Genomic DNA, 26,924 nt, shown 5'->3' with positions numbered 1-26,924 from the left:
AAAATGATAGGTATTTTTCCGAGTGTTGTGCTATTTTAACTGTAGTGTGTGTGCAATCGTGTGTCTGCATGAGAAAGCGGCAAAAATACTGTATCTTTCATAGTTGTTTTGTTGATGTTTTCTAGAAGAAAGCAGTAAAATCATCATTTTTAAAGGGGAATTTAAAAAATCAACATTTTTAACTTGGGAAACTGAGGAAGAGAAGGAGAAAACACATCAAAAAAATTATTGAGGTCATTGTCAAAACTTTAGCTCAAGTCCTCAATATATCAAGCCTAGCCATCACTTTTAAAACAGAATCTGCCTTGGCTTGCTTCTTGATGCAGCTGCAGACTATGTATTTTTTTTTGACTTAAAAGTAATACATTCATAGAGAAATAGTCTCGGAAATGTTAAATGATACTGTAGCAATTTCGCAATATGAAATTTCATCCTGTATGTAGAACTAATAGTATCACGTGTACGCGTATTTGGTGAGAAACTAAGGATATCACTGGAGACGTCTGAGGGATGTATTTCTTCTCGGACCGTTAAATGCTCATTAAAATGGCATTAATAATGTGTATTACAGCAGAAATTATTGACCTTAGTGCTACAAAGTATGCGCCTACCTGGAGGAGGAGGCTGTTGTGGTAGCCCCTCCACATTTATACATGTAAACATTTATGCTCTAGCCGTCTTCACTTAGTGGAACAAGCTCATCCCAGAGTTTTGCTTTCAGAGGAGACAAACTGTGTTTTAAGAATCCCTCCACTAGCTATAAAGGGAGGCACTGTGACACTCACCCTTACTATTGAGACAAAAAGTGTTGAATAATGGCATGCTAGATTTTTAGATTTTCCATTTTTCTAAAACCTGGTATTTCACCACTTCCTACAAAGTGGTAAATTTACTCCTGAAGGCTGTGAGATGCTCAGACGTGACACTGAGCAGGCCTGCAGAAGCTTCTGAAGTGGCCTAAATGGATCAGCTGAAAGTCTCACGGAGTTTCCTCTTTGGAAAGGTCTGCAGAAGAATGGGAAGGTGAACCGAGGAAGTGAAAGATAATAGACAGGCAGGTGAAATGCTCCTCTCTAAAGCAGCAGCATAGATGGATGTAAATCAGAGGAGTGAAAACTAGGAGAGAAATGCAAACAGCTACACTTGGATACAGTGCAAAGCTTTGAACTAATTAAGGAGGAAATGTTGCAGCCTTTATACAAGAATTTAAACTAAAATGAGCAAGAACAAATTAATCTCTGTAAGACAGAGATTTAGTGAATTAATGATTTTCTGATGAAATGAAGAAGAAAAATGATTTGCTCTGGACATGGGTAGTAGTTAATTCTTGCTAATCTTGCTATTGCAAGGCAATAAACCCCACAGACTGCCAATATTATAGGATGAGAATGCATTATATCTACCCTATGCTGTGTCAGCTTGCTACGATCAGAGTATGCTTTGACTGAACAGAAAGCAGAAACAAAGCTGGTATTTAAAACAAGATGTGAAGAACTCTTCATTTCAGATGTCGAATGTGTGTAGAGTTAAGCTAAATTCTGATACATGACTGACAAAAATACAAAGCAAGTTATATTAAACCTATTGACTTTATGCACTGATTTTATTGTAAGATTAAGTAAAACAAGCATAAATGATTAAAAAATGCAAGGTAACCACTTTGAACATAAAAGGTATGTTAAATAATAACTTTCTGGATCTTCTCCCCAGAAGTGACACTCTACTTTGTCTTGTTTCTGCCATAACACGGTGTGAAGTCTTTTGTTCAGCATGACTTTGATTTTAGCAATTAAGGCAAGTAACTCTCATTGAATTTGGCTTTGTGCAACATGCATTTCCCTCTGTAACTTAAATAACTTTCATTATTACTGTTGAAAGAGAACTGGCAAATTCAAGAAACTCACAATCTATTTAAACAAGTCATTTGAATTTTAGTAAGTAAAATAATAAATCCTTGCAGAAAATAGAAATCCAGGAGAAAAGATAAAGGACAGAGTTTATCTATTTATTGATTTACTGACATCAGAAACTAGGATGAACAGGTTTCCTTTTCTTCACTTATTGCTATGTGACAGGCCCTGGAAGTTTTGGGAATGTAGGGATCTCCTGATTCTGTTAGAACCAATGCCCACCTAATCCTGTCTTCAGTAGTGCCCAGGACAAGACGTATCAGATGAACGTGTAAGGACCTAATGTCTAGGCTAATACGTATTCTGTGTTAGTCTTGCCTTGATCTTTAATAATCAGGGACTGTTTAAAGCTTTCAAGTAATAGCTTTAATATCTCTTACTAAATTTATTTCATCATTATGAATGTTTTCTCTGGATGTTTTCTCTGGATATTTATGTTATTTTCCAATTCCATCCATTCCGAATTGTACTCTTGGTCTCTATGATTTCTTATGGCAATGTGTTCCACCGCTGTAATCATGTCTTGCAAAGAAGTATTTCCTTTTATTAGGCTAGAGTTCCCCAACTGTTTATCTATCTGACCATATTAAATTTAATTCAGTTACTGAGATCGATGATTTATGCTTGGACAAAAAGTATCTCTTTAAGGTGACAACTGGATTTGTTTTGTAGACAACTAGAGGGGGGTTCATCTTAATTGTCTTTAGATGTTGACTACGCAATTACCTAAGTCTGACCAAGGATCCTTCATAGTTAATGGAGAGAATTAACAGCTTTAGGGTGTGATTGTCTCATTTATTTCGCATGTCTCCCTGAGACTGAGATGAATTGTGCACTGATTCTGCTGACTGTATGGACTAGACCTCCATCAACTAGAAAGGGAGCCAAGGATTAGCTCAGCTATATACATTGCAGGTGTTCATCTAACTTTTGATTAGATGAATCCCTTAGAGATAAAGAATCTTCCTTTTCCTCTGGTATCTTATTCCAGCAGTTAATTTTCTTCCCTATTTAAGAAGGTATTTCTTGTATCTTAAGTGAATTTGTCTGGCTTTTGCTTTCAATCACTAGCTTTTGTTTTTCTTTTCTCTTCTAGATTTGATAGACCTTTAGGAGCAAGTATATTCTTGTTGTGGAGATTTAACCTTATTCAATATTTTCTTGTATTCGTGTTAAAAGAAAGGAGGACAGAAATTCCTTCTGAATCTGCCTTGATTGTATTGCATTGTATTGCATGGTCAGAGAAGGAGAGCGGATCACCAAAAAGGCTACAGTCTCCTGTAGGTCATCAGATTTCCTATCAGTGTCCGTTGGACTACAAAGAGCATCATAAAATGTGTGGATAGCAGAAGAGAAAACTTCTAAAAGTGGAGAGAAGAAGAATTTTATCTTTGTTGTATTTGACAAAGAGAGTTGGCCTTCAGTCAGATGTAGAGGGAAATAGTTCAAGTAGAAAAAGATAAAAATATAATGAAAAGGTAGGGAAGAAAAGAACATAACTGAATACAATTACCACGGATAGTCCAGCGACAAAGCATATTCATCATTACAGGGTCTGTCTTACTAAATGTATGGCAATCTACCACTAGCAACACATATAGCTGTTCTGTTGATGCAAGCAGGGGAGATTTTTTGTAAAGGATGAAGTCGATCTTTTCCCATTGCTAATGACTCACACAGTGGAAGGTATTACTTTACATAATAAACACTGTATAACACCTAGGATGTGAGATAACATAACAGGAAAAGCAAATATATGTAATAAAAGAAGTAGGAAAATGAGGAGGTGAAGTTCCAAAAGATACATGAAAGGACCAAACTTCGTTTTCTAGATAAATGATGGTTTATTTGTGCCAAATAAAAAAATTAAATCTGTTAAAACAACAAAAGAAGGCATAAGAAAAGCCTCAAATGAGAAAGCCTTATGAATTGCATTTGTAGATGTAGTAGTGATCTGCTTCTACCACCAGCTTTTCATTATGGCTTGTCTAACATGAATTTGCTGCTCAAACCAATCAAACACCTTCTGTAGCCCACTTTATAGTGATGTTCCCTTCCAGATTATCCTGTTTTGAAGGAAAAGAGGTTTATTGGCCTTCTTCTATAGCTGGATTTTTATTTTTCCCAGTTTTCTTCCTTCAGCAGTAGAATCTCCTTCCAAAGGTCTGTGTTCAAGAAGAGAACTCCAAATGTAAGACTTAGGTTATTTTGAGTTCCAGAATCAGGGATTATGACCACAGCATTTGGATGATCTTCACCTCGCAAGGAGGAAGGCAGCAAAGATTTTAACTCAAAACATCCTATCAGATAAATTAGTAGAAAATCATTTGAGTGAACGGGTAGGAGAGCCATCTATGCTTACAGATGAAGCAAGACAGAATGATCTAAAGCGACAAAAACAACTTATAAATCAAGATAATTCAGATGGGAAGTGGGACCTTTGAATTTAAGCACAAGTTGGTCATTAATAACTCTAGCTGTCTAGGGAGGATGTAATGCATCTTCCAGCTGCTGCAAAAGAAGACCTAGTCTGAAAGATGAAGGAAGCTCAGTGTCAGCTGAAGAAGGAAGCTGAATAGATCAGTCACTTCTTCCCTGAATCTGCTTCACTAGTGTCTTTCTTGTGCTTTAATAAAGGAGAAATTGTCTGGATCAGGGCTTATGCCATAAATCCTCAAGCCATCATTTGCAGGTATGAAGACTGAGGCGAAAACTTTCTAGGGTGGGTTTGATATTAAGAAAAAAAAAAAAACAACTTTAAGAAATGTTGATAGGTATCCACACTTTTCATCCTGATAAAAGTCTATGAAGGTTTGTATACCTGGGGGGAACCCTTTCCATATTTATTGGAAAACATGAATAACTAACAACACTCAGTCTCCAGGGGACATCTATTTCTTCCAGCTGCTTATGAACTTTATCCTACTATGATACCCGTTGTCCTAAGGTAAATATTGACGGGGAATACTCATTACATCTGTTCATCTGTGGATATTACTTTCCTTATTTATAGTTGCATAGTTTCCTTTGAAACAACCACTAATTTCTATTAAAAAAAATATTAGTAGTAAAATCATCCTATATGTTGAGCTACTTTAAATAAATTTTAGGGTTGGAAACGTAGAGGGTTATCAATGAATCTTTCTGTAGACCACTGATATCTAGGTTATCAATAGAGACAGATGTGTACTTTTGCCTTGTTGTACTAATGCTGCTTTGTCTGACTCTTTCTATGGATACTCCAAATATTTGGTTGACAAATAAATCTTTTATGATAACTATTTTTTTTAATTTTTATTTTGAGCACTAGCACATTCTCTCCCCATTTCTCCAATGCCCTACCTAAAAATACTCTACAACTCCCTTCTCAATAAATAAAGCAAACCAAAATAACCCCAAGAATATTTATTTGAAAATTGCGATCTTCTCCTCTAAAAATCCCATTGACACTTATGCGTAGTACATACCCTTGCTGCTCTGAGCACACTCGCTAAATTGGTGAGATGATTCATGAGCACAAAATAAAGGCCGCATGCAGGTGTTCTCAGGACTGTGACCCTAACAAAAGTCTTTATAGTCATGGTGATCCCTTTTCTGGCTCGACGTAACTCCTCTTGTGCTGCGGCCAGCCTGCCTTGTGTGCCCCAGGGTGTGCTTGAGCGGGATGTGGGTCACAACACAGAGGCCGTCCCTAACAGCTTCTCAGCACTTGGTTGCTGGCTTCCAGTTCTGACCGGAGCTAGCAACGCACAATACGTCTTCTTCCCTGCCTTCCTAGAAGGCAGAAAACTTAATTCATCTATTATTATATATATCTTGGCTGCAACTGGTCTGAGAACCAGACTTCCAGGAACAAAGAAAATGAAATCAGTAGACTGTCTCTCAGTGCTAATCTGAGCTGTTGCCTTCCATTTGAAACTTGAGTCTGACTTCAGGTATGATAACAGCAGGTTCACAGGCTCGTTATGATAAAATCCAGAGCCCCAGCCTGAGCTTAACATACAGTTTGAACATAGCGTCATCTTGCGTTGGAGGTGCACCTCCCTAACCAGCATCCTGTACAAGGCAATACGACTTTTTGAGTCTTGTGCTTTCTAAGTCATTACGTATCTGTTCCTCCTGCCTTCTGATAAGGAAAATGGTGCTGTCAGAACATAGTATGTTTCCTTTGCCAGATATGGAAAGTGAGTGCCAAATATGGAGATGTAACATAACTATCGTTGGCGTTATCTCCAATTCCAGTCATATCTAGGTCTGGGAAGGAAAGAAACTCCTAGCTGTTTCATCAAGGACCTGGGAAAATGTCCTCGTGGAGAGCTGAGTGGCAGAAGGTGAATATCACCTCTTTGGATTGTTCATTTCAACCTCAGCTCCCTTCAGTACCATCTGACCCAAAGTTCCTTCTCACATGAGCATAGTGTGATCACATCTGCGTGACTAGGCAGCTCCTTCTATTTAAAACAAGAATGCATCCCCGTCTGGTTGTTTTTATTTATGTTACTCAAGTTTCTCATCCATACATTCTCCCTGAAAAACTCAGCATAAGAAAATTAGTAAGGAGGAAGAGGAGGTAAAGTAGACTTTAACAAACACTCACTATAATTATTAGCAAATACGTTATCTAGAGAACTTGCATTTTGCTTATTCAAAGCACAAAGCTTTTTTTTGCTTTCTTAAGACTTTCTGCAAACCTTTGGTGGGTCAAATATCAAGACTGTTTTGCAAGTCAACATAGAAATTGAACCCTAGATACCTAAACATGAATGTTTGGCTATGCAGCCAAGGAACAGAAACATCATTGCATAATTCAGCTAAAAGTCAAGCAAAATTTTCTTAGGAATGTCTATTAAAGGAGCATAGACAATTGAGTGCCTTTCAATCAGAGAATACTTTAGAGATCATAATTATAAAACTGGGCAAAATAATGGACTACAGTCAAGAGGCATATAACTGAGAAGGGGATAGCCCACCTATCAAGAATGCCACCAGTAGAAGTGTTACTTGACTTTTATTTGTTCAAGTTTAATAGTAAGAAAGACCCTCTTTTAGAAATGATATTTTTACAAATCGTTTTCTCCTAAATAGAAATATCTTAGGTCCTTATACTATATACCTGAAAATACTAATTAGGTTGCATAAGTGATATGCATTTACTGCACATTCATCTCATATAACTAGAAGTACTTCAATGAGATTAACAGAGCCACTCTGAACTCCTTTTTATAGTTAGTGGACAGACACTGATATCTCAGAGGTATCCCAGCACTCATCTGAGGAGTCTATCTCTAGAGACAGGAAAAGAAAGTCCTAAAAAAACTCACTTGTTTAAGTGCCTGAAATAAGGTGAGATATATCTGGGCCAAAAACAATAGAGAGGGTGCAAGTAGGGTATGAGAATGCTGGAGGTTTTCAGTTTAGGTCTGAACAGTAATTGAAAATATATATATATATATATAAATCAATTTATATCAATCTAAAGTATCCTTTCCCGATAAAATCTGAAAAAGTACAAAACTTCTCTCTAGACTGACTCAAGTATTTCACTAAACATCTCAAAAAGGAAATCAAACTGTCCAAATGCTTCATTGAATAAGCACTGAAATGAAACCTCTCCATCCTTTTTTTCCCTTATTCATCAAACCCAATCTGATTCCATTACAATTTTGTTCCTCGAAACTACTTTTTTTTTCCAAACAAAAAAAAAAAGTATTATTGCCCCAGTTGTGAGGGAAACTCCTGAATACAGATCCCAGAGCTGAAAAGTTGAATGTCAAGGTACTTTGTGTGAGGATGTCAATGGCATTATATATTTCTGAAAGATGTCTAATGAGGCCTGGGCTTTAGGCAACCTCTAAAAGTAAAATGTCTGATGCACAAAGTGCATCTTCGTAGGTTGTGGCTGGTCACAGTATGGAGAGGTAAGAAGTTACTATCTTGCAGTTATTTACTTGGATCATCTGTTAGAGGTAACTGTCCTCAAAACCGAGTTGGCAGAAACAAGTGTGTCTCAGCTTCCCAACTAGACAGCTCCGAGCCTAGTGATCAGAGTCAAAAAATCTTATCTATTCTTGCCAATAGCAGGTCCCTCAAAAAGAATATAAGGTGAGGGCAAGCGCAGAGGCGTAAGTGCCCTAAATGCTCTCCCAGCATGAATAGACCTACGTCTCAGAGACATTCTGAGCCAAAAGTGGTATTCTGGTATTTAATTGCCTCTATGAACATTTCCTCCACGGATTTGTTTTAAACCCCCGGAAACTTTTAATGTCATGTAACATGTTATGGTGAGATTTTTTTGCGTTGTTTCAAGCCAGATTCTCACTAGTATTAATCTGACATCTTCTAGTACTTGTATTAGGAAGGATAATTAACATATTTTTTCTCTATTCACTTTCTCAATGCCAGTCATGATTTCACCAGCTACCAGCATTTTCCCACTCCGTTTTCTCTTTTGAAAGCTGAAGAGTCTTAGTCTATTCAGTCCTTATAGATAAGTCATTCCATATATTTGATCATCTTACTGACCTCCTGTTTTATCTTGTTCATTTCTCCCATTTCCTCTGTATCAGAGAAGCTGATGCACATCCTCTTTCCCTTAGTGGGAAGGTAACTTTCACTGGAGGGGTGATTCACACAATATAATTTCTTTAACCATCTGATCATGAATCACAAGAGCCTGTCAGAGGACATCTTCAGCTTATTTACCTGAGAAGAGGAATGAATAGATTCTGCCCTTCTGCCAAGAGAGGCTGGGGCTCCAGAGAGAGAGGGACAATTTCAGACAGAGAAGATAATTTTAACTTTAATGAAAACTGTACTCTTGACTTCAGGAAAGGTAGGATTTCACACTGACACAGGAGCCTTGCATTTGTCATCTGAGTTAGTAGACTTAGTGTATCTAAGACATCCTCTTGGGGCTGGTAGACACAATAGAGGAGCTACTGGAGACCCATAGCCCTCCTGGACCTGCATCTCTAAAAGCACTAGACACTCATCTTTAAGCAGTTGATTGCTTCCTAAATCTTACCTAAGTTGTAGATATGTAGTGAGACAACAGAGTACAAGGAGCTGTTGACCACACTGAAGTATCTATTTTAGAAGAGGCTGAATATATCCCTAGGGCTCACTAACTATAGTGACTAGATCTCCATTGACTATAGTGGGAGTGTAGTTGCCTAGCTCACATGTGGACATCTACGTTTGTCTTTCTTAATCTGCAGGCTGAATCCCACCTTTTGTCCTTGAGATGTTATGCGTTGTTGAGTGGCAGTCTATGAAGGCATAACGCATGTCTGCCATAATTGAAATAAGCATGACCGTCTTTGTATGTGACCTGCAAGCTAGCTAGCAGAGAGTGTTTTTCTCTTGTGCCTATCTTCTAGGGAGTGATCTTTGCATCTGGAGAAGCTGGAGTCGAGGACAGGTTAGCCTAATGTGCATGCACTGTAAACCAAGCTTAATATGTATCTTCTCCTATTGATTTTTCGGTGTGGCAAGCTGCAGTATCTGCTGCAGCAGCAAGCGTGTGAGGAAAGAGTGAGGAGTTGATGAGAGAAGGTGCAGTTGTTCTCCAATAAACCTCCTTACAGGGCCAGGGGAGGGAAAGGGAGGAAGACCAGATACCAGGATTTAGGGCTTTGATTCAGTTAAATTCCCTTAGAGGATGGCCATATAAAACCTCCTATCCAATCAGGAGTGAATTTACAGCACCTCAGCTCCTCGGTGATGTCTGCTCTCATGTCCACTGCTACTTCCAAGCACCCTAAGGTAAACATCACTGGGGCTTAAACTTCCCTATAGTTACTACGGAGTAAAAGTACACACACAAGATACATAATGCTCTTTTAGTTCAGACCTTGAATTACCTCATTTTAACACGATCATATAGACCTTTGTCTGCACACCAGGAAAATCCCTTTTAATCATACCAGGATATTTAGCAATATGCATTTTCCCTCTCCGTGGACACAGTTCTACTGGTTGAAATGTCTTAAACTACTGCAGATCATTTCCATAGCCAGAAAGGGAATAAAGGACTGCCTTGGCTTGCGTGATAGCTGTATTTTCTCCCACTTTCTACCTCTACCATATCTTGCCCTCAGAACTCGGTGGGATCTCTTCCTGACCATCAGCAATCTACTAGTTGGTAGGTCTGGCCATTTTTCATGCTGATAATGTACCACTATGCAAACCTTTTTGCAACAAAGAGAACAAAAGTTAGACATTTACAATGGTTTTTATAATCACTCTCCAGTAAATGTTACCATTGGAATTCTCCCATCAGTTCCGTTGCGAAGAACTGATAGATTGTGGTATTAGTAGAGGGACTCCAAGCTTTTCAAATTTCTTTGGGCTAAATCAAGCTTATTTTCCAGATTTCATGAGAGATATGTCTGATGTGACAGGTCACTGGGTGGAGGACAGCTTGTGTCAGGCAGAGCAGGGGCAGGTCTGTGTTTCTAGGAAGATGCTGGGAAATATGCCGATTATGTATATGTGCATGCAGTCTGTTTACATCACTGGAGAGAAATAGGCACATTTAGGGGACAGTTCCTCTGAGCTGTTTTCAGTATCTCTTTGGACTGAGATGGATCATGACTTACATTCCAGAGTCTGTAGTGATGAGACCTGCCCTTAATATGGAGGGAAACTTGGCTGACTGGCTCAGATATAGCTGTTTGGTCAACTGAATCACGCCTGAGGTGTCAAAAGAATAGAGGAGGACAAGGGCCTTGCAACAAAACACCTTTAACACAGTTTCAGCAAACACTTTTGCAACCAGCTAACCAGCATCTTGCCCCTATGTAGAATGACAGATATTTGGCTATCCAGGTCATTTAGCAGCAAGTCACACTTCTCTCTAAGGAAGTCTTCTCCTGCGCCATCAGACCCCTATGCTGACCAAGATAATGGCTGTCTTACTTCACCTACTCTTAAATAATGAAGATTTATTTAATAGACTACTCATGAGCATAAAAATAAAGCACCATAGCCTTAAAATGGCATAATTGTTTTATCCTAAAGAAAACAGTATTCTCTGGAGAGAGAAGTTCTTAGACAGACTCTCCTGCCTATTTCTGTAGGAAAACTGAAACGGGTATCAGCTGAGATCATCTAAGGCAGTGCAGTCCAACTGCAGCTGGATCCAGGCCACTGAATGATTCTCTTGGCCCATTGCCCCTCTCCTGGGAAGGTAGGGAGCAGATGTTGGAGCAAGACATAATAATTGAACAGTTGGGAGCCTACTTCCATGCTTAGCATCCCAGAGGAAAATTCCATAGTGAGGCTCCTGGTTTTTGAAGCAGCACTGCCATAAATTCTGGAAGTCTTGAGGGTATATAGCTGAGTATGTTGGTTTTTTTTTTTTTTTTCCTCTCTTTTTTTGTATCTACAGGGTGAGCATAGGTGATCTTCTTGGGAAGATCAATCACTTTGCTATGGAGATTTCTTTGTCCTGCATCTTATCCTATAGGATGCAGTAAAATAAGGCTACGTGTTAGACGTCTACATCTGATTTAGTTACTCTTGGCTCCCTTTATAGTTTATGGTAATCTAGTCCTTAAATTAAATGGGATCTTATCCCACATAAGGTAGACATACAAAGTAAGCCTGATAGATAACAAATTTCTCAATCACTGCTATCCCTAAAGACTACATAGGGTTTTTAACTCAACCGTTTGATGTAGACATCTAATTTTTTTTTTTTTTCTGTCATTCAGCAGGTTGCTAAAAACTGTGAGATGGGGCCAGAGAAGCTGGTATAACTGGAAAAGGAGAAAGTGCAAAGGAAAGCTTTGAAAAGTCCAGCTAATTCTCTGGCCTGCTCCATGATGCGGGAATAAAAAGCAGAGCTGAATGCATCCACACTGTGTCTGTGCATACATTTCTCAGGAGAAGGTGGTCACGCATCCATGGGGCTGTTACTGTGCCAGGGGACTGGGAACATGCACACTGCCTTGTCCAGTGGTTCTGCTGTAGAGCTGCATCCCCCTTAGGCTCCTGCACCTGGACTGAGAGTAACAGTGACTGTAACAGACTAGTGACCACTGAACTGGGAACAGTTTTGGTTGGTCTTGTGACCAAATTAACTTGTTTTCTCTTTGTCTAATTAGAAAAGCAGGTGAAGGCAAGGAATTTGAAATAGTTTTACAAGCTAAGAGAAACAGAATGTGGGGGATACTTGGGAGGTGCAGAAAATGGAAGACAAGTGGATGGAAGGGCCTGCAGGTTGTGAAGACCCACAGAATTGGTATCCTGGGAGCTGTGAAACTTCACAAGGGTTGGAAGAACTTCATAGGAAGGCAGGTGCTCGTGCAGCACAGTTCTCAGGAAATTAGGATAGGGATGCAAGCTTTCAGCACCTCCTGTTCCTGACATGGATCTGCAGGGCCTGTGGCAGTAGAGGGTTCCTCTAGGCCTGGATCACTGTCCCTGTGGAAGATTTTCAGACTCTTCTAGTGACCAGTTTCCTGGGTCTGGGAGAGGCTTTTGCTTGAGAGCTGCTCTCTGCCGAAGGCAGTGGAAACTGGATGCTTTTGAGAGATTCCCTCACAGCGGCATGTGCCTCCTTGCTCCTATCCAGGAACCAGGTAGAGGAACTAGCTGGACATCCCGTCTCCTCTTACCAGCAACTTCGATCCTCTCTACAGCTCTGCTCCATTTCCAGCAACAGGTACCTCTACTGCACTGCTGTTGAGGGGGTACCTTGAGCTGTGTAGCCATGAAGTGAGGTTCGTGCAGCTGCTGCTGTTCCTGTGCAGCCACTTCCCTTCCTGGGTGTGTGTCTCTGGTGTGGGAGGGAAAGGGATGCTTTCCACAAGCTCAGAGGGCTGGTCCTGGACACAGGCCACCTGCCCATCTGCAAATACCATCCGCAAAATGACACTTCTAGGTGAAATTCCTGCTCCATTTCCCCTCCGTTCCCCTCCCTGCCAACTTGAGCTACTTTGTCGCTTTTCTTTACCACCAACTCTTCTGCAGCTCAAGGGAGAAACTGCCTCCTTTCCTCCCTCCCACACCCCCTTCCTCCTTCCAGCAGTGATGCTATCCTCCCTCCATCACTGTGTTTTGCTGACTCTGTCTCGCCAGCTGAAAAATCTGTGGGGCAGCAAAGATGGTGCTTAGGGGACAGGGAGAAGGAAGAGTAGGGAGGGGGAGAAAAGAGTGGGAAAGAAAAAGAAAAAGAAAAAAAAGAGTTTGATTTAAGAAACTGAATTTGAATAAACCCCTCCTCCTCCTCCTCCTCATTGGTTTCTTTCTCTTTTCTCCATATTAATGAGACTAGCCAAGGAGAAGCGATTGGCTCCATGTCGCCTTTCCTTTCCTCAGGCACTTGGGGGAGGAGGCGTTTGCATTTCTCCGCAGGACCAGCTCGCTTTGCAGAGCATTGTCTGGGTATGAGAATCACACACACACAGAAATACAGAGGCGAGCGCACCATCGCCCTGACTGGCAGGCAGAGCATCTGATCCAGCCTGAACCCCCTTCTCCTCCAACCACTTCTCCCTCCCCACTCCCACCACTTCCAAAGCCACAACAATTTCCTAAAAAAAAAAAAAAAAGAAAGAAAACCAGAGAGAGAGAAAAAAAAAAAAAGTTTGCAAATCTCCTGCCTCCCTTCTTTGCTGCTGCTTTTTCTTTTTTTTTTTTTTTTTTGGATTTAGCGATGGCACATTCCTGCATGGCCAGGACGCGGCCCATCATCCCCTGTGCACGGGCAGCCTGGACATGAGCGGCAGACGAGGGAGGAGGAATTTTGATTTCCCTCGGAGGCGCCCACCCCTCCTCCGCCCGGTGTGAGCCAGGAGGAGGAGGAGGAGGGGGGGGGGTGAAGAGAGAGAGAGGAAGGAGCCGGGCTCTGTCTCCTGGTCAGTTTCACCTCTGGGCCAGCTGGTCAATTTCTCGGCGTGTGTGTTTGGGAGGGGAAGGCGAAGGGGGGAGCTGGTCAGTTGCAGCTCTCGCCTCGCCCCGCTTGGGAGCTCGGACCTCCTCGCCGCCCAGGGGTAACGCAGCATCTCCAGCACCGGGACGGACCGGACCCCCCCTGCAGCCGCGGTAAGTCCCGCACCGCTCCGCATACCCACGAAGGGGGCCGGGGAAGGAGGTTTGCGGGGGGGAAGAGGGGAGGGGGGAAACTCCGCACTGCTTAGCCGGCCGCGGAAGCACCGCCGGGGCAGCGGGGAGCCGCGCTGCGCCCCGCCGAGCCCGCCCGCAGCGCCCGCCGCCGCCTCCGGCCCCGACGTGGATCTCCCAGCCGTGCCCCGGTCTTCCCCGCTTCCCAGGGGGAAATACTTCTTCCCAGCGGAATCGCCCTGGGAAGCCTGCCGCAAACCCGGCTGCGGGCTGCGAAGACGCGGCCGCGCGACGCGTGGTTGTTTTGGTTTTATTTTTTTATTTTTTGGATTTATTTTTTTTGTTTGTTTTGCTCCGTTCGGAGGAATAAAAATCTCCCTTCGCGCGTGGCGACAGGTTAACGCGCTTAGTATGGGAATCACGTCTGTTTTTAACACAACATGGCTGGTAAATAAAACCTGATTGCTAACAGACCCCAGTGCTGCTGTTGGCATTTTCAGGCTCAAGGCTCCCTTTGCAGCTCTGCATCTTCACCTGCCGCAGAAACTCTCATTCACCCTTCAACCGGTGCACCGAGGCAGGACTTCTCTATTTTTGCTGTAGGGTAGTAGTCAAAATTGATGTTAATGTGCCTTTGACCTCTGTTTGCACGCCTCCGTGCGCTTCTTCTCATCAGTATTTGAACAGCTGGCTCTAGTATTACCATCCTTATGCAAAGTACATCCAAGGCAGAGGGTTAGCATACAGGACAGACTACCGCTATGCTGTGAATTTAACATGTACATTGGTCCAGGTATGTACTGGAATCTTAAGAGCACTGCCAGCATGAGAAAGATGATGCAGCGTGATGCTCAGGAGTGGAAAAGGCAGCAAAAAAAAGCAAAGTAGATTTGTTTAGTGACCTAGAGGTGTGTATGGCTAGATGATCATCCCACTTACATAGAAGTTCATCTGGAAGAACTCCCTGGAAGTCGGTGATTCTCCTCTGCATTGAATCTGCTGGTAAACAGAATCTGGCTGTTAGCTTGAAGTAGCACTGTAAGTAATAATAATAATAATAAAAAAAAATATTAACCAAAATGGATAGGGCAGCAGAGTAACCTAGTTCTTTCCTAGGGAATTACGGATTACCATCCGTCTTGTTTATATATGTTAATTGCCGTGCGTGTGTTGGACTGATATTGCAACAGGCAACATGACTGAAGTAGTTTTTTTTTTTTTTTTAATTTGCTGGAGTCAACAAAAATAGATTTTCATTTGGTGTTACTTGGGCACACAGACATCTCCTTTCTGTATCCTTCCTATGCAGCACTGGCGAGGTACAGTGGGGAAACATTTCCACGGCTAATACATTCTAATGAAAGGGAATATATGACTGTTTCAGGTTACTGTCAATGAGAGCAGGAAGGCAAACTGCTTGAAATGATGTAGGTATCGCTGCAGAAAAAGAACATATTATGCAAGTATCCTTGCTTGGCTAACGCAAAACACGCTGGAACTCTCTTGAAAGGAGTTGTCCTAAAAGATGAGTAAAACAACACTGCTCCACTCTGATCAATAGCTAAATAGTGCTACTCAGTGCAGTAATGGGAGCTGGGTTAAAGTTGATGTCTCCGTTTATATCTCAGTCATCTTTCTGGTTTTATATATATAGATATTTTTTTCCCCCTGTGTTTATGTGCTGAGGGCAGTGGTTGCTGCTTCGTTGTCCATTCAGGGCAACGACGACTGATCTGTTATTGTACTGGCAATCTGTCTTGGACGTTGTGGAGTGGAAGGCTTCTCTTGTTTTGTTTTCTCAAATCGAAGGCGTGTGTGCAGTGAGTGGAAGGATGACCATTGGCACTGAGCTGACTCGAAGATCGTGGGGGCTCCTCGGCAAGTCAGAAGCAAAGCCCGCCAGCCCAGCGCATTGATCTTTAAGCAGGGAACTAGCGTTGCGGTGGCTCCTTGGCTGGTGTCGTCCAGCTTTCATTGGTGTCCCCGAAAGAAAACAAGAGTACTCCTTCTTCCCCGTACATTTAAGATGTCTGCTGTTTGCATGGTGGTGTCACAGCAGTATACAGCGCTGTAGATCTCCTCCCGTTGTCAGCGTATATGTGAATCTCATAAACACGGAGGCAGAAGCTTTGCTGTAGCTTTGTTTCTACCAGGCAGAAAAGAAATAGAGATCTCTGAGATTGTGGGCTGTGCTGTTGATCACGTTCAGACCTTTGTTCAACACATCTCTGTTGATTTGGCTGACTGAGCCGGCATCCCGGAGATATTTTATTTCTGGGGTTGAGTTCCATATGTGCCTACGCTTTTGATCAGTTGGGACCTCTGTCCCCAAGCTGATTCATTTGAATATAGCAGATTTTGTTTTTCTTTCCTTCCTTCTGAGCACACTTAGTACAAACAGTCTAATTCCTAAATTAGCTCAGATTGTCTTCTGGTGAAACCAGCATTATTTGAATTAAGAATCATAGAGGGGGAAAAAAAAAGAGAAAAAGTAAACTCAGGACAGGATCATGCTGTAACTTATAAGAGGCTGAGAGACTTGCAGGAATAAATGAGATCTTCCAGTTACTTTTGATTTAACAGAAGAGTCATTTATGTACCAGGAGGCTACGGGGAGTTAGGCCGATACCAGGATATAGAAGACAGTGGAGATACTTAGTTTTACATCACTCTACTACCTGGCCCGGAGACAACAGTCTCAACCTTTAAGTCAGCAAAGTGCCTTTTCAGGTTGGCTTACGTTCCCTTGTTTTCTTTCCCTGTGACGCTCCTTTCGCGTCTGAGATCCAGTCGTCCTGTGTCACCTGTGAGGACAGCAGGGGCTCGATTCGGTGCGCACCGCGCTCCCCAGGACTTGGGAGCCAGCCTTCCGCCCCAAAGCAAAGCTGGAACGACTCCGCCGAAAGGCACGTAAACGCACCGGTGAGGGGCTTTCTCTTTTTCGCCATCCACAACTTTTAAGCTGTCTTTAGGGGTACCGTGGTGGCAGGGACAGCTTTCACACCACTGCGTTTCGGAGTACTCCTACTACCCGCTCTATACGGCATCCCTCAGGGAGATCCTTTTCCAATTCCCTCTGTGCTGAATTCTTAACAAAGGTTTCACATACAGAAAAAAGTATTTGATAGTTGTCCACAATTAGTAATAAATAATAGAATTCATATGCCTGCAGTGGCTTTTGGAAACTCTATTTGGGTACCAGTTATCCATACAAGGCGAGAACGGCAGTTTGCTTTGCAAAACGCTTTGCATTTATTGACTTTTTTTCTACCTTTTGTTTTGCTTATCTTTTATTCTCTGACCAGCTTTTGTACATTTGCTCTCTCAATCTAACGACCTGTTTTCTTTGGCTTGAACTTTTATCTCGAAAAGACAAACAAGCAAATCCTGTAAAACAGGCCAGATTCTTACAGTCCTGTTTAGGTAATTCACTGTAATTTGTGGCTTCTATCCCTGTGCAAACTGATGAGCTGATCTGTACAGTAAGCTGTCTAATAATTTCAAGGTATAGCTCCTGAGGAGGCACTAAATCATTCCTTCTCCCAAAGAAAAATAGGAGCATCGTCACATCGAGCGCTCAAAGCTAACATGGGTTTGTGCTGGGGAATGTTCCCTCAGAAACAGTCCTGCACCAATATGCGGATGCAGCTGCTGGGACTCTTGTTTGCTGCTTTAATTCTATGCTGCTGCTGTATCTAAATTCTCCCAGCATAACTGTCCCAGGAAATGAGCTGATTTGCATTTGACATCCGAGTTTATCTGCCCTGGAGTCATTCTGACAGTCTCGTTCCCACTCATTCAGGTGTCAGCCTTTGGACGGCGTAGGGTATTGCTACTTGTACCATTTTAAGATCTCGTTTTCGGAGTGTATCATAGGACCGTGATGTGAAACTACTCCAGTCTATTTATTTAATAGATTTTTTAAATGTTATCTTAAAGTGTGAAAACCTCTGCTTAAAACCATTTAAATATTTTATATATTGAAAAAAGCAAATCAATAATTCTAGTTTGTGCTAACGTCACTCGTAGCTTACCCTAAAGATGGCAGGAAAGGGGATGAGTATTTATATGGCCTAATTCCTTTTCTCAACAGCAATGATGATAATAGCAATAATAACAATGTCTGTTTATAACATGCTGGAAATTTTCAAGCCTAACAGCTCGCTCTTGGACATACACCGTTACACTTCTGCCACATCTGTTTGAAGGTTTGTCTGTCTGTTGTTGAGATATTTCACAAAATACCTAAATCACAATGGTATTTGCGTTCCGGTTGGGATTCTCGGGTCAGAATTGCTCAGTAGCTGTGAATGGAAGGATAATTATAGTCCGCTATCCGGGATTCATTGGGCCTGCTAAATGGAGCTGAGGGTTAGGACGGCAGAAGTTCTTTTGATCTGTGTGCTGGGTTAATAGCATAGATTTGTATTCCCTGGCTCCTCCAAATGAGGCACGTTCTGCTATTTTTTCCTCCAAGGTCCAGAGTACTGTCCTATCTGATCGGGTGGGAATTCTGATGGAAAATTTTCTTATTTAAAGGATGTGCGGCAGAATTGTGTTCTCTTGTCGTAGGTAGTGGACATATCACAAGGTCCTGCAGCAGCTGGAGGAGGTGTAAATTGCCCTGTTTTCAAGGTGAAATCTTGACCCTGAGGAATCCCCCGGCAAAACCCTCATTCATTTCACATGGAAGAAGGCTTTCGTTCAGGAGGGGTGTTTGGCAGGCTGGGGTGACTTTCATGTACTCTCACTTAGGCATCTGAAAACCAGATGGTCACCTCCGGGTGAATACCCTCCTCCCCCAGATTCCCTCCCTGTATTACCCATGCAGAGGGTGGTTCATCTGATCCTGAAGTGGGTCAGATGAATCGCTCTACAGGGGTTCCTGCAGTAACTGCCTCAGAGCTTCACATCCGAAATCGGTGAGATGAATCCCATTGTGTTATCCTGGAGACATGCCTGAGAAGCATAATCCCTCCCTTGCTCCCATCTTTGCTCAGGGGAAGGCTAGTAATGTCGTGCTAGCTCTTAGCAACAATCATGATAGATGTCCAGTTTTCTAAACCGCCTAAGCCTGCTGCGGTGGCTCCCGGAGCTTCATCACTGCCTTCTTCCATTTACCCAACCTGCAGCAGGCTCGGTCTGTCCCTTCCAGGGAGCATTCATGCCACATATCCCATGCAACGCTCCACATATTTGTGCATTTTATTCATTGACTACTTAGGATCTCAGAGGCTTCCTCACTGTATCGACGTTTACAGTCTTCAGAGCATGTCCAGTTCCTCAGAGGCATTTACCGCCTGAAGCTTGTTTGTCGTTCTGCGACTAGGTGGGGACACATCCACACAAGAGCACAGCTAGGACGGCGATATGATTTTTTGCAGGCACGTGCCAGCTCGCCTTGCCTGGTCCCTGAGCCAGCCAGAAGCTGTGCAAGGCTCCAAGCCTGATCTAATACACCCGACTTGTGAATACTTACACTGTATGTTGCGAGAAGATGCAAATGAATGCTGACCAGATCTCATTAGCTTAGGGTTGGCACCTTGTGAAATACATTTTGGCCAGCTTGGAGCACTTGACATGCCTAGAATTACGTGACCTGAAAGCTAGCTTTTTGCCCTAAATCAATAGCTCAATGCTCTCTTATTATAATGCATCCTCTGTCCTAAGCTAACAAAATCCAACTGTCAATTGATAAATGGATTTAACTAACACCTTTCTCCTTAACTATGGCTTTTACAAATATTTACTGAAATCCGAATAATGAAAAAGAAATATAGACAAACCCCTCAAAACACAATGGTGTGTAGACTGCGATTGAAGTTGCAGAAGTAAAAGATATACTTCTCTATAGCCCAAAGACATTATATTTATTTAGAAAGGCATTTTGAAATAGATAAGATATTCTAAATTATTAATTTATTTTTCTAGAATGCTTTATTAGGCTTTATTAAATCGTAACATTTCTGTTTCTGCTTTTGCTGATACTTTTCTGAAGTTTATAAAAAGACTTTTTATTTTTTGGAAAAATATAAATGAGACATTCATATTTACAAATAAAATAATTAAAAAAAAATTCTTGTAATAATGATACTTATATGTAAATACTTAAATAGGTGCAATTTGTGTACGAAAATCCAAATACAGGCATGGACTTAGTACATTGTATTCACATTTCAAAGATGTTGGACAGACAATAGGACTTTCTCTCTCAAAATTGGCCTAGAAACAAATTATATGAAGAAGCCAGTACAAGTGCATTGTATAAAGGCCTGAGTTAAAGTTAGTAAAGTTACTCATTTCCTGTCTTCTAAGAGAACTGGATCTTTGGATCCTTTCCATCTTAAGATGCAGAGGAGATGAGAGAGCATCAGAAATATCGCAGATGCTTAAGCTCATCATGACTAAGGCTGTGAATGTGTCACAGCTGTCACTGGAGCCTTGAATTCCACAATCCACATTCATTCATTCAAGTTGCATTAAGTTTGACAGCTTGGATGGTGTTTTTGTGCTAGTGAATGGGTTAGTTAGCTGCAATGATTATGTACAGTGGGCGAACAGCTGGAACAAACTTTTTTTGAGAAAGTAGTACTTGGTGATTGCAGAGGAGAGACCAGCATAAAAAGCCATTAGCCTTGTTCAAGCCGCTTCTCCACAGCATTCAAGTCCCTAGACATTGCTATGTATTCTTTAGCTTTTCCTTCTCTGATTTGCTTTTTACACTACAGCTGGATGCAGTAGTGATGGTGATGGAAAAGATCTTTCAAAGGAGACTACCGAAGCCTGAATATTACGCAGGAGAGAAGAAATGTATATCACAACCTTTTTGGTTTCCCCCAGCAAGCGCAGCCTTGAAAGATTTTCATCTCCGATCTTCATGTCCTTTTCTTTCCTCTGCATGGAAATCTTCCATGTCTCTTTTGCTAAGATAGTTTCTTATAGACCAGAAATGGGATTCAGCTCACAGGTTAAGGTATCTAAGGATAGGTATGTACTTTGAAGTGTTTACCTGTGAGCGAAATGCCTAAGCTCCCCTCACGGTTAAAGGAGATTTAAAATAGGTTCAGTTACCTAAATATAGGTGTCAAGTGCCATCTGATATTCCCTAGGACATCTAGCATCCACTTGGGGCTAGGAGGTACAATGCTGCTCTTTTCCCTTCCGTATGAGAGTAGGTAGGTTTCCTGGGGCATTACCAAGCACCAGTGCGTAGGCTACTGACTTTGGCCCCAGACCAATACAGTGAAACAAGTTCAGAGGGACAGGTTCATCTAAATAAATATAGGTATCCACTTTGAAGTGAGCTATATAACTCCTTAATATGAAAAGTCCTGAACAAACGCACCTGAGATGGCTTAATTTAAACCTGCCCTGGGTTTTTGACCCATCCTGATGACTCAGAATTAAATTCTGATCGAATCTTGGAGAAAGTCAGGTACGCATCTACCGCAATGAAGACTTATGTTGCTTTTCTTTATTTTTTTAGGCAAGTTCTCCATCTCCAGAAGGAATGCAGGTGGATCTGAGGTGATTAAAGCAGAGCATGACCTATTTAGAACAAAAACACTTCGAAACACTAGTCCTTAAAATTATTCTGACAGGTCCGGCTCCTTCAAGCTCTTCCAGGAAGTATGTTTTTGTGTATCAGTTTGGAAAACCTCTGACATAACCCTTCCTGAAAGAAAGTGATTTAATTTTCAGAAATCCATTTGAGCTATAGCTTCCTGATCTGGAGAAACAAGTCTCATGTCTTCCTAGCAGACGAAACAAAGGGTGTCCCAAATTAAGTGCCTCCCTACTGATTTTATTGTCTTGATTTTTTTTTTCTGACATACTGATCTTTTTGTCATATATTAACCTCTTACTTTTCTTCCCACTGTCCCTACTGGATTAGAGTAACAAGGGCACATATTAACTGCTCTACCATTCAAAAACAAATTCTGAGACAAACCTCAATATTTATGTTATGTATATGCTTAAGTTACTATGCAAAAGTTCCATGAGCACCGCTGCTTTATTGTACACCATTTACCCTTTGTCAGAGCTATTCCCTGTCACAGGAAGTTTAGTGGGGGAAATATGGATAAAATGATTATGAAAGCAACAGTGTGATAGCTTAAGCACGCGACTTAGTTCAGATAATTTGTAATACGTGGCCATTTTCTGAAAAGATGAAAAGGACGCTCACGTGACTGTTAACATGACCTCCTTTTCTTTGCTGTCTCACTGGAGAAACTCTTATCAGATATTCCTACCTGGTAGACTATCCCATACTATCCTTCCTACAATGAAATGTTATAATTTCAATATCCTTTTGTTTAAATTAGAAAAATAACATTCTGAATTTTCAGACAATCGTAACATGCGTAATTTTATGTAACTTGGCTTTCGCTTCTCTTATAGTTACTTGCTCTAAATACAAATGGTTTTTATGTTTGAATATTTTGGGGATGGACTAAATGGCTATTCATTATATGCACTCTTTATAGGTAGCAGACTCCAGACTGCAATTCTTTTCATCACAGAGCAGGTTTCTAAAATAACTTAGGTGAACTGGACATTTTTCTTTTTTCTTTTTTCTTTTTTTTTTTCTTTTTCTCTCTCTCTCTTTTTTTTTTTTTTTGGTTTTTCCCCCATTAATTTTAAGGAGATACTGGACAGGGAGTGCTGTGAAAGAGCTAGGAAAGATAAGCAACATGATTTAAAATAAGTGAAATTTAATCTAACCATTTCATCTAAACTGACTAGATTCAAAAGAATATGTAGGCATGCCTTTCTGCATGTCCAGGATGATCCCTATTACTGTCTTTAACAGCATGTTCAAACTTGCATTTTACATATCGGTTTTGAGAGCTTTAAGCCAAAATGTCACAGCTTGCCGTACATCGGCTGGTTCCAGCCTGCCAGATATTTCTGGACTTTCTGCTGTGCCCTTGCCATTACCAAAGCGCATCACCCCAATGTGTTACCACTTCTATATGACTGAAGAATGACCAGCTTTAGTGCCTCAGTCACACTCAGGCTACAACAGGTAAAAGATCACACCACAGCTCATGACCTATACTACAGGAAATTTAATGTGCATTTGTATCAGCACTGGCAAAGATAAAGAAGACAAACTCTGAAACGGCTGAACCTATTTTGCTGTTTCACATCTGTATAAGTTCTCACAATATATAATAATCTCCGTCTTTCCTTACAACTCATTTCAAGACCTGGCTTCCTAGGCTAGTGGAGCAACTTAGCTCAGAATGTGGTCCCGTCATCCTCGTAACTTGACTTCTGGCGTTAGCAAGCATCAGACTCACCTTTCTGCCAAATTATCCTCCTCTAAGATCAAAAAGACTAAGAGAAGTGACTGATGCAAGAGAACATGAAGAGGACAAAAAATCTTTCATGCTCGAAACTCGACTGGCAGTAGTGGTGTCTCCTGAAGCTGACCTTCGCCTTCAAGGAGGAGCTAGTCTCTAAAAAGAAAAAAGCTCCTTCCTACTCAACAAAATGAACCATACTGGACTATCAGACTACTAAATAGTCAAATGAGCAAAAGAGTAAACACAAGTGCATTCTTCCAATGACGTTCTGCTCCCTTGTATGCCATGACCTGTTCAGTACCGCTTTTGCTATGTATCCTCTTTGTTCAAAGGGATTCAGGCTCTTCTTACAAATATCATGACTTCAGCCAGCTTTAGGAAGATTAGCTTCTTGATTGGCAGCCATATATTTTCATGGCCAAGTCTGCAAAATGTTCTTTATGATCTCTTATTCTTCATCATCTGTAGCAGTAAACCACTATCTTTAGTGATCGTAAGTAACCATACAGAGTAGGTTAGTACAGTGGGACTTTGCTCAACGTGTTGTTTTGAGTTTTCCCTTTTTAATTTCCTGTGAGTAGTTTTAGAGGAGCTCCTACACAATGTTTTCCATTGAGCTAAGGGAAGGAACCACTATCATTCGTGTGGGCAAGGCTGAAATGTTTGTTGAATAGAGTCTTCCTGCTTATTGCAGCCTGACCTTACTACAATGCCACTAAATTAAAGAGATAATCCTTCTTTCTTAATATATCTCTTAGCAAATATTCTGTCAATAATCTTTGATTTATTTTAGAATAAATCATTCAAATTAATCAGTTCATATTCTTAAACTTGTTTATTTATTTGATGATTTCTTTAACGCGCTGCTCCAGCAGAGACCAGAACTCGATTGTGAAAGAACAACAAACATTCTGCCCATGAGACACTTGGAGAACTTATAGTTTAAAAAGATTTCTAGAAGATGTCTATATCTGAGAGAGATCTAAGCATAATAATGCGGGGTGAAATTCATTTTATCCTGAAGCAGGTATATAAAATAAATCAGATGACCTGTGCCCTCATATTGCCTCTTCCCTCCACTTGCCTCCAAGAGAGCCTGGGATGACTTAGTTATCTGTGGACATCTAGCTACATGCCTGAAATTATTGGAAGAAACCCACTCTGATTAGCCTGAAGAGGTATGAAAAAATCTGAAGTTGCTATCACAACATTATCACAACTCTCCTCATAGATTTACAGAATAAAGACCTTCCAAGCACGTAGTAGGGTTAATAGACTAAAAGGAAAAAAAAAAAAAAAAAGAAATCATAACATTTCCTTTTCTAGATGCATCGAATTTAAGAGTGAATACTCACTCTTCTCCCAAAAGATTTCTTTAAAGTGCCATTGTCATTACCCTAAATTGATAGTTAATATGGAACGATCTGTTGAAAATGCAGAACCTCAGAACTCTTACATGCTCAGAAAATCAAAGTATCACCCTCAAACATTTATCACTTGTTTAGATTTTTCAATGTGTCGTTTTATTTTTAAGGTATGCAGTAACTGATTTTTTTTTTTCTTTTCAAGATAAAATACGTTTTCCATGGTGTGGAAGAGACTGCTTTCAGTAAGAGCTGTTTAGCAATGGTGCAATTGCTTGATTCAGCATTGCTTGAATGTTAATTAGACTAGAACTAGTTAGGAAAATAGATAATCATTTACACTGCTGAAATGAGTGAGGGGAAAAAAAAAAAAACAAAAACCAAGAAGAATCTGCTATAACTTGGAAGAATATGATTTCCAAATGAGTTGCCCTCTATATAACTTTTAATAAGTAACACCTTTGACAAGTAAGAGCCAAAAACACCCTTTCAAACAACACTCAAGGGTGGTTCATGAAATATCATGGCCAAGAGACTGTTCCCAAATGCAGTTTGGATGAGGCCATTCCTACTTGGGGCAAAGCAGTTTAGGACAGTGGATATAAGCGATGCCATGTTACTTGGCCTCAAGGCCAAAGAAGGGTCCCTGACCTTTTTTATTTTGCAATACAGTTGTGATGTTAATGTCCTTTTTTTTTTTTCCGTGGCCCTACAGTGAAACCTCCATTGGTGGTTGTTGGCTACTCAGTTGCTTCCTCACGCTCCTTTTCGATCACAAGCAAGTAGCTGACAAAACAGTTCGGATACTAAGGTGGATGATGAATTTCGCATAAAAGCGGAGGCTCCTGGCTGGCTGGACAGATAGATTTTTACCTTGGTAGAGGATTTCTCAGTGGTTATTGAACTGCTGCCATTGACAGATGGATTCACTGTGGTCCAGCTGTTTACTTGGACAGAACGGCTTTGCTTTTAGACCTTCTAAGCATTTTTTATCTAGAAGCAGAACAAAGGTGATTTATAGAGAGCCAGACTATGTTCCTACATGACGGGAAGTCAGATAGAAGACTAAAGGTAGGGACACATCAGACACAACGCTGTCTACAGGGAGATGTTGGATAAACATCACAATACATAAGTTCTCCTGACAAAAGCCAGAATCTAACACAGACGCCTGTCAGTGGTAGCGACAAAGAATTTGCAAAGCTCAAACATTCTGAAATTATTTTATATTAGTGGAGTCTTTCCATGTATTCCATTTGGCCCATTATCTGTAAGACTTGGCTGAGTCTCCACTGGTTGAAATAAATCATTCTGTTCCATAGTTGCAGCCCATTGTAAGCTATATCTCTTTTAAAATAATTCAGCCCCAGCAATTATTGCTAATATGTTTCTGACTGCAGCAGAACTGGTGATGGGTGATATCTGCATGCACACTACTATCCCGATATGTTTCAGCAGAACATGTTGTTTATCAAGTCCTTTGAGATACGAGAGACTCTACAACTGTGGAATACACTTTTGTGCCTATACTGGGAGATTAAAGTGTACCAGGGAACATCGTGAGTCATTGGAATTCGATCGTTAAATTGTTTATAAATTATTATTAAATTAATGTACAATTATTGTCATAGCATGTTGCATGGGTTTGAGGATAGGCCAGCTAGCACTCTCCTCTATAGTGCCCAGGCACAGTTTGGAAATTATCAAAGCGCATACATCCTTCCAAACAGGCAGCTCGCAGGTGGCCACCCTGTTTGAAAGGCTGAAAAGGTTCAACAGTCAGGTACTGTACACTTACAGTATAGGTAGCCTCTTCTGTACCAGCTGGTTCAGTGCGAAGCAAAACTGCAGACACCTTATTAGCGTGCATCTGAATTATAGGTAAAAATGTTTTTTTTTTTTTTTTCTGAAAACAACAAAGCACTGCCGTTGAACTCTACAGGGGGGAATCCTACGGCAAAATCCCTCGGCTCAGTCATGACTCTGTGCTTTGATATCTCATGTTGTGGCAAGTTTGGAGCATGGCTTTTCCGGAGCATCAGAGTTCAGCCTCTACGTGAAGCAAGGACTCTGCTGGGATGGAACAGGAGAGGTCCCCTTTGGCGGGCAGACTAGATGCTCTGGAAAGCAGGGAAATGTGTTGGAAGAGAGAGTTGGCTGCACATCAGAGAGTTTGTATACTAAACTTGCAGATTCCTAGGGAGTTGTTTCCTTAGAGACAATAACAACACGAACAAACTTTAACGTATTTTCTTCACGTCCGTTTT

General features: G+C 41.1%; 1 protein-coding gene and 1 long non-coding RNA gene across 15 annotated transcripts in view; both read left to right on the top strand.

The window, feature by feature from the left end:
* Positions 1-11,799, top strand: part of LOC138066258 (uncharacterized) — a 29,828-nt gene extending 18,029 nt beyond the window's left edge. The window contains exon 5 of one of the 2 annotated variants that reach the window (XR_011139496.1): positions 11,627-11,799. This is a non-coding gene — a long non-coding RNA (uncharacterized lncRNA). Of the gene's footprint in view, positions 1-3,006; positions 5,140-11,626 lie in introns of those variants that run through there. The other variant, XR_011139495.1, reaches the window with a different exon arrangement.
* Positions 11,800-13,257: 1,458 nt separating this feature from the next.
* The window catches only part of ADCYAP1R1 (ADCYAP receptor type I), a 148,116-nt gene continuing 134,449 nt past the window's right edge, over positions 13,258-26,924 (top strand). For 4 of the 13 annotated variants that reach the window (XM_068934134.1, XM_068934132.1, XM_068934131.1 and 1 more), the window contains exon 1: positions 13,259-13,961. The gene's annotated coding sequence lies outside the window, so the exon portion shown is untranslated. Of the gene's footprint in view, positions 13,962-14,637; positions 15,018-16,880; positions 16,902-26,924 lie in introns of those variants that run through there. The other 9 variants (XM_068934129.1, XM_068934126.1, XM_068934127.1 and 6 more) reach the window with 5 other exon arrangements.

The sequence above is a fragment of the Struthio camelus genome, chromosome 2 (assembly GCF_040807025.1).
Source record: "Struthio camelus isolate bStrCam1 chromosome 2, bStrCam1.hap1, whole genome shotgun sequence".
Classification (NCBI taxonomy): domain Eukaryota; kingdom Metazoa; phylum Chordata; class Aves; order Struthioniformes; family Struthionidae; genus Struthio; species Struthio camelus.
This window is presented reverse-complemented; position numbering and strand designations above follow the sequence as displayed.